The sequence below is a fragment of the Anomaloglossus baeobatrachus genome, chromosome 1, assembly GCF_048569485.1.
Source record: "Anomaloglossus baeobatrachus isolate aAnoBae1 chromosome 1, aAnoBae1.hap1, whole genome shotgun sequence".
Classification (NCBI taxonomy): Eukaryota; Metazoa; Chordata; class Amphibia; order Anura; family Aromobatidae; genus Anomaloglossus; species Anomaloglossus baeobatrachus.
Window position 1 is genome coordinate 33,085,654 of NC_134353.1, and position 13,109 is coordinate 33,098,762.

A 13,109-nucleotide genomic window follows, 5' to 3' on the forward strand; every position below is an offset into this window, starting at 1 on the left:
CACTGGCTCACAACTCTGAACCTAAAGCCAGGAAAGGTCGTGTGTGACAATGGCCGGAACCTGGTGGCGGCTTTGAGGCGAGGCCAGCTGACACATGTTCCATACGTGGCCCATGTGCTCAACCTCGTGGTTCAGCGGTTTCTAAAGTCATACCCAGAGCTGTCTGATCTTCTGGTAAAAGTTTGCCACCTGTCTGCACATTTTCGAAAGTCACCTACTGCTTCAGCCGGCCGTGGCCGGCTTTCAGCGCCGTTGGCATCTTCCGGCTCACAGACTGGTGTGTGATGTCCCCACGCGTTGGAATTCAACTCTGCACAAGTTGGTCAGGATATGTGAGCAGAAGAGGGCAGTTGTTGAGTACCTGCATCACCTAAGCCGTCGGGAAATGGGTCAAACTCCACACATAACACCTGAGGAGTGGAGATGGATGTCCGACCTATGTACCATCCGCCAAAACTTTGATGACTCCACCAAGATGGTGAGCGGCGATGACGACATTATTAGCGTCACCATACCGCTTCTCTGCCTTCTAAAATGGTCTCTGCTCAAAAAACAACCATGATGCATTGCAGGCGGAGCGCGATGAGTTTGAGCAAGAAACAGTAGTGGGTGTGGGTGATAACACACAGCCCAGCCTCGTCTCATCACAACGTGCAGTGGAGGACTATGACGAGGAGGAGGATGAAGACATGGAGCAACTCTCTGGCCAAATTGAGGATATGACATGCAGTCATATCCTCGGTTTAGCGTGGCTGGCCAGAGGACCGGGTAGATGATGAGGAGGAGGAGGAGGAGGACAGCATGTTCAGTCATCGTGTTGGTCAGGATACTGAAGTGATGGCTGTTAAGAGTCTGGCACACATGGCTGACTTTATGGCAAGCTGCCTGTCTCGTGACCCTCGCGTTAAGAATATCTTGGCCGACAATCATTACTGGTTGGTAACACTGTTAGACCCACGCTAAAAGGAGAAATTTATGTCTCTTATTCCCGAGGCGGAGAGGTCAGGCAAAATGCAGCAGTTCCAGAAGGCCATAGTCACGGAAGTAGGCAAAGCATTCCCCTCACAAAACGCTAGCGGCATAGGTCAGGAATCAGTGGACAACCAAGGCGTACAGCCGAGAGGGGCACAAGTCCAATCCGCCAGAGGTAGGGGAACAGTCTTTAAGATGTGGGACAGTTTTCTCAGCCCCTCACATACCACAGCCCCTGAGGTGAGGGGTAGTGCCACAAGAAATCCTAAGTTTGCCCAGATGCTCAAGGAGTACCTTGCAGATCAAACAACTGTACTCCGACATTCCTCTGTGCCTTACAATTAGTGGGTATCCAAGCTGGACACGTGGCATGAATTGGCTCTCTACGCCTTGGAAGTCCTGGCCTGCCCTGCCGCTAGCGTTTTGTCAGAGCGTGTTTTTAGTGCCGCAGGTGGAATCATTACAGATAAACGCACCCGCCTGTCAACTGTAAATGCTGACAGGCTGACTCTGATCAAGATGAACAAGGGTTGGATTGGGCCAGACTTCACCACACCACCAGCAAATGACAGCGGAATTTAAAGTTTGTAACGTGAATTTGCCATGTACCTCCACTCACCCATGGTAACACACTTCTGGACTTTGGATAATCACTGGACTGCTCCTCCTTCTCCTCATGCGCCATCATGATGACCGTTACAATAGTTAGGCCGTTGTTTCAGGTATACCCCCAGTGGTAAATTTTTTCGCCCATTCTTTCAGAATGGGCATTACAACGACAGGAGACCCGCTCCTTTGCAATGGGAACAATGTTTTGAGGCCCTCATGCACATCTCTATCCAGGGACAATGTGGAGCCTCCAAATTTTTGGCTGCCCTGCCTAAGGGCTATACTACAATAGACCCACTAACATACAATGGGCACTTCATGTTTACAGGCCATCATGCACGTCTCTATCCAGGGACAATATGGAGCCTGACGCTGCCACCGACAGACACACACGTGCTGTTTTTAAATGCAAGCACGGACGCAATAAGAACCTAACAGGTTTTTAGGAGCGACAATTACTGAGAAGTCTGACACTATCAGGCACTGCTGACTGACGTGTATTATACACTACACTTGTGCGTTATATAATAATTTGGTAAAAACGCACACAAGTGCACCTGTACGCTGCCACCGACAGGCACACACGTGCGCTTTTTAAATGCAAGCACGGACGCACTAAGAACCTAACACAGGTTTTAGGAGCAAAAATTAAGAACTCTGACACTATCAGCCACTGCTGACTGACGTGTATTATACACTACACTTGTGCGTTATATAATAGTTTGGTAAAAACGCACACAAGTGCACCTGTACGCTGCCACCGACAGGCACACACGTGCGTTTTTTAAATGCAAGCACGGACGCACTAAGAACCTAACAGGTTTTAGGAGCAAAAATTAAGAACTCTGACACTATCAGCCACTGCTGACTGACGTGTATTATACACTACACTTGTGCGTTATATAATAGTTTGGCAAAAACGCACACAAGTGCACCTGTACGCTGCCACCGACAGGCACACACGTGCGGTTTTTAAATGCAAGCACGGACGCACTAAGAACCTAACACAGGTTTTAGGAGCAAAAATTAAGAACTCTGACACTATCAGCCACTGCTGACTGACGTGTATTATACACTACACTTGTGCGTTATATAATAGTTTGGTAAAAACGCACACAAGTGCACCTGTACGCTGCCACCGACAGGCACACACGTGCGGTTTTTAAATGCAAGCACGGACGCACTAAGAACCTAACACAGGTTTTAGGAGCAAAAATTAAGAACTCTGACACTATCAGCCACTGCTGACTGACGTGTATTATACACTACACTTGTGCGTTATATAATATTTTTGTAAAAACGCACACAAGTGCACCTGTACGCTGCCACCGACAGGCACACACGTGCATTTTTTAAATGCAAGCACGGACGCACTAAGAACCTAACACAGGTTTTAGGAGCGACAATTGCTGAGAAGTCTGACACTATCAGGACTGTTTTAGACTGTGTACACCAGCCCCAGATATGATGAAGGCTGGTATACGGTCACCACTAGGAATGGCTATATACCCTGCCTGCCTGCCTGCCTGCCTGTATACTGCTACAATAGTCCTGACAAGGACTCTTTTGGTCACTAGCCTGTATTCCAACCTGGCTATACCCTGCCTGTATACAGCAACAATAGTCCTGAGAAGGACTCTGCTACTGTACTCCGACCTGGCTATACCCTGCCTGCCTGTATACAACTAGAATAGTCCTGAGAAGGACTTTTGGTCACACTGTTTGCAGCCCTGATACGGAAATAGCTATAAAGGGCCGCAAAACTTTCCCTGAAGCAGCGACACTCTCCCTGCACTGACTGTCTGGATAGCTGTGAGCAGAGCACAGCGCGCCCGCCGGTATAAAGGTTCGGTCACGCTGTGCAGGCCGGCCAATCACTGCAATTCCACAACTAACAGGGCTGTGGCATTGCAGTGGTCTGCCAGCCAATCCCTGCATGAGGGCTGGCTCTCAAAAGAGCGCCAACATGCAGGGATGAAGACCACGAGTACAGCACGAGTATCGCGAGATTACTCGGTCCCCGCCGAGTAGACCGAGTACAGTGATACTCGTGCGAGTACCGAGTAGTAACAAGCATGCTCGCTCATCACTAGTAGTGAGGATTATAGTGAGGATGAATAGTAGTGAGGATTGTAGTGAGGATGAGGTGCCCCAGCTCATCAAGTGATGAGCTGGGGCACCTCATCCTCACTACAATCCTCACTACAATCCTGAAGTGCAGTTTCTTCAAATTCATTTAAAGGCACTTGGAACGCTGAAATTGCTGCTTATAATTTAAGCCGCTATTAAAAACCTTTTTGCTTATGGATTGAAAAAAATTCTCCAGGTATCTGAAAAATCATATTGCAGTGATAGTTTCAATTGGCATTAAATATCATATGCCTTGAAGCATCACTTAATATACTATACTAGATTTAATAATTGCTCTACTACCGGCCGGGGTACTGCAACCAGACACCTGGTATCTGTTTGCTGCACTATCAATTACTTATTCTTTATTTTTACTTTTATTTTTATTTCTACCATATGTGGTTTATTCTTCTTTCTTTTTCCTTGTTCTATGGTGTGAATTGTTTTGAATAAATTTGTGTCTAAAACAAGGATAGCAATAAAAAGTATAAAATATTAATAAAAAAACCTCTTATCAGCGCTGGTTTATTGGGGATTTATTGGGCTGACAGGGGGTAATAAAGATGGAGTCTCTAATGTGTCTGTGTATTTATTTCTATTAAAGTATTTTTTCTCTGTGTGGTGTCTTTTTTTTAACCCTTTATTGGAGATTCTTAATGGCCGGGTCAAACGTGCCTGACATTAAGAATCTCTGGCTTAAAACTGGCTAGTAAAACAAAGCCAGTATTAACTCATGATTACCCAACAAGCCACCCGGCTCAAGGGCTGTTGGAAGAGTTGGATACAGCGCCAGATGATGGCGCTTCTATGAGAGCGCCATTTTCTGGGACGGCAGCGGACTGAAATTCGCAGCAGAGGCGCCCAGAAACCTCGGGCTAACCTCTGCCGCGGATTCCAATCCCCAGCTGCCTAGTTGTACCTGGCTGGACACAAAAATGGGGCGAAGCCCACGTCATTTGTTTTTTAATTATTTCATGAAATAAGTGAAATAATTAAAAAAAACGGGCTTCCCTATATTTTTGGTTCCCAGCCGTGTACAAATAGGCAACTGGGGGTTGGAGGCAGCCCGTGGCTGCCTGCTGTACCTGGCTAGCATACAAAAATATGGCAAAGCCCACGTCATTTTTTTGGTGGGCAAAAAACTTCTGCATACAGTCCTGGATGGAGTATGCTGAGCCTTGTAGTTCTGAAGCTGCTGTCTGCTCTTCTCCATACAGACAGAGAAATAGTGGAAATAAAGTAGAGGAAGAGTGGAGAAAAAATGGAGAAAAAGTGGAGAAAAAGTGGAGAAAAAGTGGAGAAAAAATGGAGAAAAAATGGAGAAAAAGAGGAGAAAAAGTGGAGAAGAAGTGGAGAAGTGGAGAAGAAGTGGAGAAGAAGTGTTTGTTCATGCCAGATGGGAGATAAATAATTTTTTATCGGCGCTGTCATTTACTGTAACGTGATCATCGGTGTACGGTGTATACCTGTGATCACGTGAGCGGGGACTGGAAAAAACGTCCTGAATCATGAACTCCAGGGTCTCAGCTAGCCCTGAAACCCCGGAGATTTTCTGACGCTGGGGGGCGTTATTCACTTATTTCTGCCTGCTGTTTATAAACGGCAGATCAGAATAAGGCTACATTAACACGACCGATCCATTTTTGCGGTCTGCAAAAAACAGTCCGTTTTTTTTCACGGGTGCATCCGTGTGGCATCCGTTTCCGTTCCGTAGACGGTCCGTATGTCATCTGTTTGTCATCCGTGTGCCTTCCGTTTTTTTTGTGTACTGCAAAAAAACTGAAGGAGGGTAAATGCATAAATTTACCCAGGATCCATAGCTTCATCCTACATGAGGCGGTCACATGTTCACTCCAGTGACATTTTCTACTGCTTTTCACAGCGTAGAGCGCTCTGGTGATTTTCTTGTGCTTGTGCACTTCATATCAGTCTTTTCTGTCATTATAATGGCAGAAAGACACATAATGTCCCCCTCTCCTGCATTTTGTAATTTTGCACCCTTTGGTGCCTTTCATGTGGCACTAAGGGGTGCTTAGCTTTGTATTTAGCCAAAAAAATGACGTAGGGTTCCCCCTATTTTTGTAGCCAGCTAGGGTAAAGCAGACGGCTGCAGACCACAGCTGGCAACCTCACCTTGGCTGGTAATCCAAAACTGAGGGCACCCCACGCTGTTATTTTAAATTAAATAAATAATTAAAAAAAAAACACGTAGGGGTCCCCCCAAAATTGGATCACCAGCCAAGGTAAAGCAGACAGCTGTGGTCTGATATTCTCAGACTAGGGAAGTCCATGGTTATTGGACTCTCCCCAGCCTAAAAATAGCAGGCCGCAGCCGCCCCAGAAGTGGCGCATCCATTAGATGTGCCAATCCTGGTGCTTCGCCCCAGCTCATCCCGCGCCCTGGTGCGGTGGCAAACGGGGTAATATATGGGGTTAATACCAGATGTGTAATGTCACCTGGCACCAAGCCCTGGGGTTGGTGAGGTCAGGCGTCTATCAGATACCCGACATCACCAACCCAGTCAGTAATAAAAAAAATAGACGACAAACACATTTTTATTTGAAAAAATACTCCCCAATACACTCCCTCTTTAACCAATTTATTAGAAAGAAAAACAAATCCAGGTCTGGTGTAATCCAAGGGGTTGCCATGATGATACACACTGTCCCAGTCAATGAAGAGCAGGATGTTCCCCATTGGCTGGGAGAGCAGTGCAGTGACCTGAGCTAACATCAATGGGTCAGCCCAGGTCACTGCAGGGCATGACAAGTGCTGCTGTCAGCGAGGTACATTACCTGCGCTGATCTCCTGCACTGCCGACAGCACCGGTCACTGAGTTCAATGACCGCCGCCTTCACAGCCAAGTATCGCGAGAGGCCCGTGACGTCACCGCTAGTCAGTCTCGGGTCAGAAGCGAGAGAAGGTGATGTGACAAGCGGCGGCCATGGAGGACAGTGACAGCGCTAAGGTCGGGACTTCATCACCGCAGGTAAGCCGAGCGGGACCATGTGTGCAGATTGTGTACATGCCGCGTGCAGGAGGGGGCGGAGTGAGCTGACCGGGAAAGTGTGGGCTTCCTACACGTAACTAGGATAAACATCGGGTTACTAACCAAAGCGCTTTGCTTGGATACCCGATGTTTATCTTGGTTACCAGCTTCTGGCAGGCTGCCAGCGATGGCTCCTGCACACTGTAGCTGTAAAAAGCCCTGCTTTTTGCTGCTAGAACCGTTCTCGAACGTATCTAGAACTATCGAGCTTTTAGCAAAAAGCTCGAGTTCTAGTTCTATCTAGAACACCCCCAAAAATCACTCGAACCGCGAACTGGAGAACCTCGAACCACGAACCGCGCTCAACTCTAGTAGTAGGTGAACTGGAATGCCAAAAATTGATTGCAGAACACAAGCCATCTGAGCTGCTAACCCACTGCTGAGTTGCTGGTGTGACTTCAGTCTTGATTCTGACTGCACTGTCTGAAGTAATGTTTAACCCCTCTCTGTCTATCTTTACTGGTGTTTGTTTATTGTATATTTGAGTATGTTTTCCCCCTGTCTGTCTTACTGATCGGTGAGTTTTCTTGTGACTACTGTCCCAGTCTGTCCTCTGGGTGGTGGGTGTGGAGGAAATTATACAAGGGTCTGGATTGTGATGCCCCTGCGGTAAACCAGGTGTCACAAAAAGGTAACAGCTCTGTAACAGCCCAAATCCTGAGTATCTGTACCAGTCCACACATACACCAGCTCACCAGGGCATTCGCACAGCTCCCACACCGCATGGGAGACTCCTTCAGTACCAGATGGCAGGGCTGGGCACTGGAGATGAGGCAGCCAGCCAACTGGGGGGAGGGAGAGACCTGAACCGGTGGGAGGAGCAAGTGACTAAGGAAGGGAAGAGAAGACAGACAGGAGGCGGAGTGCAGAGAGTCTGTGACAGGAATAGGAATCTGTTAGGAGAGTCTTGCACGAGCAGCCAGGCAGTTTGGTAGACTGCACGGTGTGTGTGAGAAGAAGCTGTTAGGGGATAGAGCAACCTGACAGCAGCTGACCAGAGCTTGGGTGGAGAGACCGGCCACTAAAAGGAAGAACTAAGGAGAAGCGAGTGGATGAGTTCCTGGGACAAGAGGAACCCCAGGGACAAGACGCCCAGCACTTCACTGAAGTTCAGCACGCAAGGGGTGCAGATCTCCCAGGACAGGACAGACTTCAAGCATCCTGTTAATTCTGCAGGCAGGTGGACTTTCACGGTGCATCATCCAAACACAAAGGGTCTGAGGCTAAGCAAGCCGAGAAATACCCCTTAAATAGCTCATGTCACCAGCGTTAGAATGGGACACCAGGAGGCCCTCCAGAAGCTCCAGGCTGGTGAGGACATCCAAAGAATGACACGAGTGCAAGGTGGGGAAAGTGGCCCCCAGGTTAAACTGGTGCAGATTCTAGGAGGACGGCACACCTGGCCCTGGCATGTCGAAAGGCAGCTTTTCCCAGGCTGTAAATAAACCTGTTCAACTGCACTTAGTGACTGGACTCCCTTTCCTTTATTTTATCTTTATTTTCTTTTTCTCCACTGAGCATCCCCCAGGGCACAGAGACCCGGATCCGAGCGGCTCGGGGCGAACTGCTCTGGGGCACCAAAGCTCGAGGGAGCTGGCGTAGTCGGACTATCACCTTTAAATTAACACTTCTTATTGCACACAACGAGGCCACGGAACCGGGCAAGGCCATGACTGCATAACCACTGGCTCGGCGACAGGTGCACAGGGAACGGATTGAGCTACTCCTATCCCTCGGGGACCAATGCAGGTGCTGCAAAGTCAAGGACACGCTGGGGGGTCCAGCCTTCACTACCTTCAAGTGTACTTCTGGGTTAAGGGAGAGTTCAGGATACATAGTCTGAGGGCCAGAGCAGGACTTTCCCTGACATCAACCTCAAATGTATAAACCCGATTGCCCCCGCACCAGTGCAATTAGGAAGAACTGGTCCAAGTGCCAGAACGGTCACTTATAATGGTTATGCTACTTCAGGAGTGGCTGAGGGCTGATATTATAAGCATCTGAAGGGCCAAATAACCTTAACCCTTCTTGCCCTTATAGTACTAGCCCCCAGATGTCAGCTTTACTCTGGCTGGTTATAAAAAATTGAAGGGACTCCATGTCATTGATTTCTCTTATTTATTTATTTATTTAAGACTTGAGGTTAAATTTATTTTTGCTAAAAAGTCAATGTGAAGCTGATAACTGGGAGCTGATACTATCTAACAGGAAAGGGACATGGATTGGGGCCTTTTCCCAGCCTATCAGCCTGCAGCTGCTGCTTTACCTTTGACTAGTTATCAAAATAGGGGAATTTTTAATTTAAAAGAAGGGTTGGGAACAGCAAGGAAATCAGTGAAATGGTAAAAAATAGCCAAATGAATGGGAACATTAAAAAACAGCTATTACCATTTGCCAGGTACTAACAACAACTCACATGCAAACCATGGTGTCTTGTTGAGAGCAGCATTGAGCCGCTGGTATGATGAGAATTTTAGCCATTCCCCGGCAAATATTAATAGCTGTTTTTTACAGTTCCCATTCATTTGAGCCTTGATTCCTACCATTTCACTAATGTCCCTGCCCTCCTAGCCCTTTATAATAATTAGAAAAAACTGTTCCACCTCGGAACACCAAACTAGAACACAGACTTCCCTGAGAAGTTCAAGTTTGAAACCTTGATGTTCATAGAAAAGATGGACTTTACATAAAAATTGTGTTCGAGTACGGAGATTGGGTGCTTTACAAATATGGACCAATCAATCGAGCATCAGTGTGCTTGGGTACTCTCAGTGTTCGGCCCATTAGTACAAGCCACTTATCGTTTTTGAATGATTCACACTGGGGGTAAAAACAGCATTGTCACATGTAGTGTGTACACAAAAAAGGAAAAACCCAACCCTCCCTCCGCTGGTAGTGCTCTGCTTATGGCTGGCTGTATGTGGGCAAAGAACCGAGCTACCAATCACTGACTTCCAATGGGGTTCAAGGTCAAGTCCGGATCCCAAACTTAACTTTATCTAAAGTCCAACTGATCCTACCGAACCCCAACTTCAACGGGTCCGCTAATCTCTAGATACAGAAACTAGGTGTCCAGTACGAACGCTGAACTTTACCGTTTGAGTTCGCTTATCAAGAGTTACATATTATTAAAGGGAACCAATCACCAGGATTTTCGTACATAAACTAAAGCCAGTGCTATACTGGCGCTATCAGGCTGATTCTATACATACCTGTAGTGGTCAACTCGGATGTTTAGATTCTGAAATCCAAGAAAGTGAAGTTTATAAAATGAGCAGCTGCTTGAGTGACAGTTGCACTGGAGCAGATCATATATTTAGACTTATCCCCTCCCCCTGTTACAATTAGCATAAGCATTATACAAACGACTCACTGTGTATGTGGAAGGACCTATGTGAGGTCCTACCTGTGTGACCTGGTATCCAGCTTTGGTGGCTGAGGCCCCGCCCCTTCTGGTCACATGGGTATGACCTCACCACAGGTCCTGCTAGACAAAGTGAGTTGTTTGTATAATATTTATGCTACTTCTAACAAAGGGAAGGGATTACTATAAATATATGATCTGCTCCAGTGCAACTGTCACTCAAGAAGCTGCTCATTTTATAAACTTCACTTTCTTGGATTTCCAAACCTAAACATCTGAGCTGACCACTACAGGTATGTATAAACTCAGCCTAATAGTGCCAGTATAGCACTGGCTTTAGTTTATATGCGAAAATCCTGGTGATTGGTTCCCTTTAACAAATGTAAATGCCTGTAATAGTCAATTAACAATTTAATGTTGGAGATAACATGAAATTAAGTCTGATTAAATTCTTTTATTTTCTGCAGTCCCAACTTTAGAGAATACAGACATCTCCTGACATTCATTTTTGCCATTAATGATATTAACAATAATCCGTCCATTCTTCCAAACATCACCCTTGGATATCATCTGTACGATTCATGTGGAAATGTGAATAAAGTTATCAAGGATGTTCTGCAGATAATGTCCGGACACTCAGTAACAGCTCCTAATTATTCATGTATGGACCATGGTAATGTAGCTGGTTATATTGGAGACCAAGGGTCGGCCACCTCCCTGCCAATGGCCCAGCTATTGGGTATGTATGGCTATACGCAGGTGAGTTCTGATGAAGGGGCATGTCAGGAGGCATAACTGGATAAAGGAAGGAAACCAGAGATTTCAAAGTATGTCAGCTCACCATTCCTAAAGTGTCTTGCTGTAGGCAGCGCACGGAAAGTCCAGTTCGACTATTGGCTTGACATGAAGTGTTCAAAAATAAAAAAATATTTTTTCCAGCACTCTTAATAGTAGAAATCCAGAGTTGAGATTAAAACATCACATTTATTATGTGATTTAAGGAAGAAAAATTATCAAACCCAGTAAAAAACACAATCTACGCATTTCAAGCACGCAGGCTCTTAATGATTAAGAGCTTGCGAGCTTGAAACGCGTAGACTTTTATTTATTTTTGTAACTGGATAGTGCAGATGCAAAAACAACCATATCACATCAATGAAGCATGGTGCACTGTTTTTTATCACTGGGTACATTTACCTTTCCCATCTTGAGTTCTGTATGCATGTACTGTATGCATTGCTGTTACTATTAAAATTACTTATTCTCTGGTATATGGTCAATGCCAACGAAAGTGTTATTACATGTGTTTTCAGCCACAGGCCGAAGTAAATTCAGAACAAATCTACTGTATTTGATAAAGGAAAAACTTTAACTTTACATTCTCGCATTATGGCTTTAAGTATGGAAGGTAAAATGGATGGAGGATGTTGTTAAAGACAGAGACTTATTTGAATGGTGATGATATAGTATATTTAAGATGAATAATGTTGTTGTTTTTTTTTTTTGTAATTTTAATTAATTGCCAGCTTTGCCGAATTACTCAACCAAAAAATATATTTCTGTCGTATCGATTTCCTACAAATTCAAAGGACTTCAATGTTTCCAAGCGTCCTGAATAGCCATATTTAACCCTCTGAGGTCTCCTAGAACAGTATCCCACCAATCAAAAAGAGCATTAGTAATTAAAGATGAGTGAGCCTTTGAAGGCTCGAGTTCAGTTCGGTTTGTTGAACGGAGGCTCCGTTCGAGTTCGGTTCAACGAACCGTTCGATGAACCTCTCGAGCCCCATTGAAACCAATGGCAGGCAAGCGTCAGCGTCTTCCTCCCATGCAGCGCAGTATGATGTAGCAGAGCTGCATGGGTTGAAGGAGAAAGAAGACAGAAAAGCATGGATCATGGAGGGCTGACAGGGAATAATAAACATGGAGTCCCTAAGTGTGTCTGTATATTTATTTCTATTAAAGTATTTTTTCTCTATGTGGTGTCTTTTTTTTAACCCTTTATTGGAGAATCTTAATGGTCGGGTCAAACTTGCCAGACATTAAGAATCTCTGGCTTAATACTAGCTAGTAAAACAAAGCTAGTATTAACTCATTATAACCCAGCAAGCCACCAGGCTTCAGGGCAGCTGGAAGAGTAGGATACAGAGCCAGATGATGGCGCTTCTATGAAAGCGCCATTTTCTGGGGTGGCTGCAGAGTGCAATTCGCAGCAGAGGGGCCCAGAAAGCTCAGGCCAACCTGTGCTGCAGATTTTAATCCCTAGCTGCCTAGTTGTACCTGGCTGGACACAAAAATGGTGCGAAGCTCATGTAGATTTTTTTTTTAAATATTTCATGAAATTCATGAAATAATTAAAAAAAGGGCTTTCCTATTTTTTTAGTTCCCAGCCGGGTACAAATAGGCAGCTGGGGGTTGCGGGCAGCTGTACCTGCCTACTGTGCCTGGCTAGCATACAAAAATATGGCAAAGCCCACTTCATTTTTTAGGTGAGCAAAAAACTCCTGCATACAGTCCTGTATGGAGTATGCTGAGTCTTGTAGTTCTGCAGCTACTGTCTGCTCTCCTGCATACAGACAGACAACAGCTCTAGAACTGCAAGGCTCAGCATACTCCATCCAGGACAGTATGCTGGACTTTTTTGCCCCCCCAAAAATTATGTGGGCTTCGCCATGCTTTTGTATGCTAGCCAGATACAGCAGGCATCTACGGGCTGCCCCCAACCCCCAGCTGCCTATTTGTACCCAGCTGGGAACCAAAAATATAGGGAAGCCCTTTTTTTTTTAATCATTTCATGAATTTCATGAAAAATTTTAAAAAAAAAATGACATGGGCTTCGCCCAATTTTTGTGTCCAGCCAAGTACAACTAGACAGCTGGGGATTGGAATCGGCAGCTCAGGTTTCCCAAGCTTTCTGGGCACCCGTCCTGCGAATTGCAGTCCACAGCCGCCTCAGAAAAGGGCGCTTTAATTGAAGCGTCATC